Raw genomic sequence first — 4,298 nt, 5'->3', positions numbered from 1 at the left:
TAAACATATCTCTGTGAACAATGAATGGCTACAAGCAAGTTCTCCCAGGTACACACTTGTTAGTCTTAGTGTCTTCACAAAAAAGAATTATTGCTAAACACATTGCACAAATTGCTAGCTCAGAGTTAATCTCTTCACATGTCTTTTATTCATTTGTTTAAAATCATTTTATTGGGGGCTCCTACAACTCATCACAATCAATACATACATTAATTGTGTCAAGCACATTTGTACATTTGTTGCCCTCATCATTCTCAAAATATTTGCGTTCCACTTAAACCCTTTGTATCAGCTTCTCATTTTCCCCCTCTCTGTCCTATCTCCACTACCTTATGAACCCTTGATAATTTATAAATTATTATTATTTAGGCATGTCTTACACTGCTCAACATCTACTTTCACCCACTTTTTAGTTGTCCATCCCCCAGGAAGGAGGTTATATGCAGATCCTTGTAATCGGTTCTTCCTTTCCAATCCACCTCCCCTCCACCCTCCGGTTTCACCACTCACACCACTGATCCTGAAGGGATCATCTGTCCTGGATTCCCTGTGTTTCCAGTTCCTATTTGTTCGAGTGTACATCCTCTGGTCTAGCCGGATTTGTAAGGTAGAATTGAGATCACGATAATGGCGGGGAGGAAGCATTTAAGAATTAGAGGCAAGTTGTATGTATCATTGTTGCTATACTTCATGCTGACTGGCTTCTCTCCTCCCCGTGACCCTTCTATAAGGTGGTGTCCCATTACCTACAGATAGGCTTTGAGTCTCCACTTTGCACTCCCCCTCATTTACAATGATATGATATTTTGTCTTTGATGCCTGATACTAGGTCCTAAAAACACCTGGTGATCACACAGACTGGTGTGCTTCTTCCATGTGGGCTTTGTTTCTTCTGAGCTAGATGGCCGTTTATTTATATTCAAGCCTATTAGACCTCAGATGCTATATCTTTTGATAGCCAGACACCATCAGCTTTCTTCACCACATTTGCTTATGCACATATTTGTCTTCAGCGATTGTGTCGGGAAGGTGTGTATCCTGGAATGCCAATTTAATAGAACATAGTTTTCCCTCTCCTGTATCTCAGCTCTAATTTTTATTATTTCTATCTTCTAGCTATTATTAGGGTTGTTCTGTTGACTCTGCTGTAATTGGTGTAAGTGTTGTGCCAGCATATCATCTACGACTCTCTTCTTTTTTCAGGTGTGGATTTTTTGTTATCACCCTATCTCTGATAAATGCCTGTGCTATATACCAAAAGAATTTTTTGTCGTATTGTCGTTCTCATTGGTGTCTAGAAACTTCCTTATTTCATCTCTGATCAAGGCCAATATCCCCTCCTTTTGCAGTAGAGATTTATTCATCCTCCAATTGTTTGCCATTGTTTTCTTCATCATCCTTCTATTCATTTCCAGTATGATGGTCCAGTGATTGGAGAAAGATGTCTGTATAATCTCTATGTGCTTGACTTTACTCAAGTTTGACTTTTGTCCCAGCATGTGGTCTATCTTTGGATATGTGCCACGGGAGCTTGAAAATAATGTGATTTTTTTTTACATTTGGGTGGAAAGCTCTGAAAATATCTATCAAGTAAAGTCATCCAATTGTGCTGTTTAGATCTGTAGCCTCCTTTTTGAGTTTCTTTCCCAGTGATCTGACTTTTTCAGAGTGTTGTATTAAAGTTACCAACTATAATTGTTGAGCCTGTGATTACTTTTTCATCTTTTAGTGTTTGATTTACGAATTTCACAAGTCTCTCATTGGGTGCATATATATTTAGTATGCTCACTGGTTCTTGGTCTACCATTCCTTTAAGCATTCTATATATATGCCCTGTACATTGAGATCAATTTTGTCAGATATTAAGATTGCTACCCCTGCTTCTTTTGTATTGCCATTTGCTTGGTTTATTTTTCTCCGGCATTTAATTATCAACCAGTTTTGTCTGTAAGCTTAAGATGTGTCTCCTATAGGCAGCAGATCTGAGCCAGTCTGTTAGCTTCTACCTTTTAATTTCGATGTTCAGGCCATTGATATTAAATATTAATACATCCATCTGTGGACTCTGTGATGTCATCTTGTACCTTTGGTGTTGGGTATTTTGCTACCTACTTGTCTTTCCACTTGTGTTGTTTGTGTGTGGTTTATTTTTGCCTTCTTCCCACTATCAAGCCAATGCTACCTTGGCTGTTTTCTCTTTGTTGGCCTATAAATGGAGTTGTACTATGTGATGGTCTCTTATTTGCACTTGGAGAGTGTTTACCTTCTGCCCATAATGGAACAGCAAGGACCTTTTGTAGGACTGGGTTTCTTTTTATGTATTCTTTGAGTTTTTCCTTATCTGGAAAGACTCTTACTTCTCCGTCTATCATAACACATTGCGGGTGGATCCCGAGTTTACTAGTGTTTCACGTGCCATCTGTTATGGATGTATCACGAGGTAACTCATAATTTCTACACACTGTCTTCAGATGCCATCTGCTTTGATATGTTTTAACTACTTCATCTAGTTAGGTGCTTACATCAGTAGTGAATGTATCAAACTCAATTGTCTTCACGTTCTTTTTGTTTATTTAGCATGATAGTGCATTTTTTGTTAAATCAAATTTTTTTTTTTTTTTTGGACACAACATGCTATTAGGCTTTATTTGAGTATAAAATGCTTGCTTCCATCCAGGGAAATCTCTTTATCAAAGAGGCTCAGAGACTGGTTGGAATCTTCATGAGAACTCTTGCATAGGCCTTTTAGCCATATACAATGGATTCTAAAACACAGCTCCTTTATGCTCTTGTTCCTCCGCAGTCAACAATATTTCAGTCAACTGGTTGTCAGAGACGCTTAACTGCTGACAGGTCCCCATTATTTGACTAAGATAAACTGCCAAGAGATGCTTACACAGCAGGGTGTCGTTCTTTCATAGCACTGAGAAGGCAAATACAGGACAGGAACAGTAATGACAAGCGGCCAAACATGTGTATGTTTTACCAGCACTTCCAAGTACCTGATCCCACCACACCGAGGCAAAGCGCTGGGGGAGTGCAGCGGAACAGCAAGGGAATGGAACGGCAAGGTCCCCAGGGAATGCTGAAGGTGGACTTTGGGGCCAGGGCGTGGTGCCCCAACAGACTGGACTGGAAAATACTCCTGATATACGTGCCTCCCACTGGGAGATGAGATTAAGGTGATGGACTGTCGATCAACGAGGTCCAAGGCTGGGATGGCTGATGCACCGAAGATAAACTTGAGCGATAAGAGATGCTCTTCAGGAATTCGCGCGCTCTCCTGCACCGCAGCGGCCATCTAGCTCAAGATTTCCTCCGCGACTGTTGGCAACGTGACCGCCATGGCACCGTGGGCTGCGCCCTCCTCAGAAATGCCTTCTGGGCATCATGCAAAAAAAAAAAAAAGAATATAAATAAATATATATGTGTGTGTGTGTGTGTGTGTATGTGTGTGCGTGTATATATCATAGTGAATGAAAGGGGAAGTGCAGAGTGGAGACCCGAGTCCTAAGTAACGACCACTGGAGATCCCCTCACAGAGAGGTTTAGGAGAGGAGACGGGTCAGTCAGGGTGCGATGTAGTACCGATGAAGAACACACAGCCTTCCCCCAGATCCTGGATGCTTCCTCCCCACAACTACCATGATCCAAATTCTACTTTGCAGGGCTCGATAGGGCAGAGATTGTACACTGATCCATATGGGAGCTGGAGGCACAGGGAATCCAGGGTGGACGATACCTTCAGGACCAGGGGTGTGAGGGGCGATGCTGGGAGAGTGGAGGGTGAATGGGTTGGAAAGGGGGAACTGATTAAAAGGATCCACTTGTGACCTCCTCCCTGGGAGATGGATGGCAGAGAAGAGGGGGAAGGGAGACTCCGGATAGGGCAAGATATGACAAAATAACAATCTGTGGATTATCAAGGGCTCATGAGGGAGGTGGGAGCAGGGAGGGAGGGGAAAATAAAAGAGGACCTGATGCAGAGGGCTTAAGTGGAGAGCAAATGCTTTGAGAGTGATTAGGACAAAGAATGTAGGGATGTGCTTTATACAATTGATGTATGTATATGTGTGGATTGTGATAAGAGTTGTATGAGCCCCTAATAAAATGTAAAAAAAGAAAAGAAAAGAAAAAGAAAGAAATGCCTTCTGGCAGCTGCACCTGGGACCACCGTCGGGCGGAGCTTCTCTTACCCCGCCCACCAGAGGCGGGACCAGGAATGACGAAGCCATGAGTCAACTGCATACAGGTGTGAAGTAAGTCCTCGGCGAAGGGGCGTCCTCCCATTCCAGGGT

General features: G+C 42.5%; 1 pseudogene; it reads right to left on the bottom strand.

Annotated features, from left to right (window-relative positions):
* Nucleotides 1-2,631: 2,631 nt before the first annotated feature.
* LOC142448865 (zinc finger SWIM domain-containing protein 7-like) lies at nt 2,632-3,346 on the bottom strand (annotated as a pseudogene).
* Nucleotides 3,347-4,298: the final 952 nt, after the last annotated feature.

Source organism: Tenrec ecaudatus, chromosome 5 (assembly GCF_050624435.1).
Source record: "Tenrec ecaudatus isolate mTenEca1 chromosome 5, mTenEca1.hap1, whole genome shotgun sequence".
NCBI lineage: Eukaryota > Metazoa > Chordata > Mammalia > Afrosoricida > Tenrecidae > Tenrec > Tenrec ecaudatus.
This window is presented reverse-complemented; position numbering and strand designations above follow the sequence as displayed.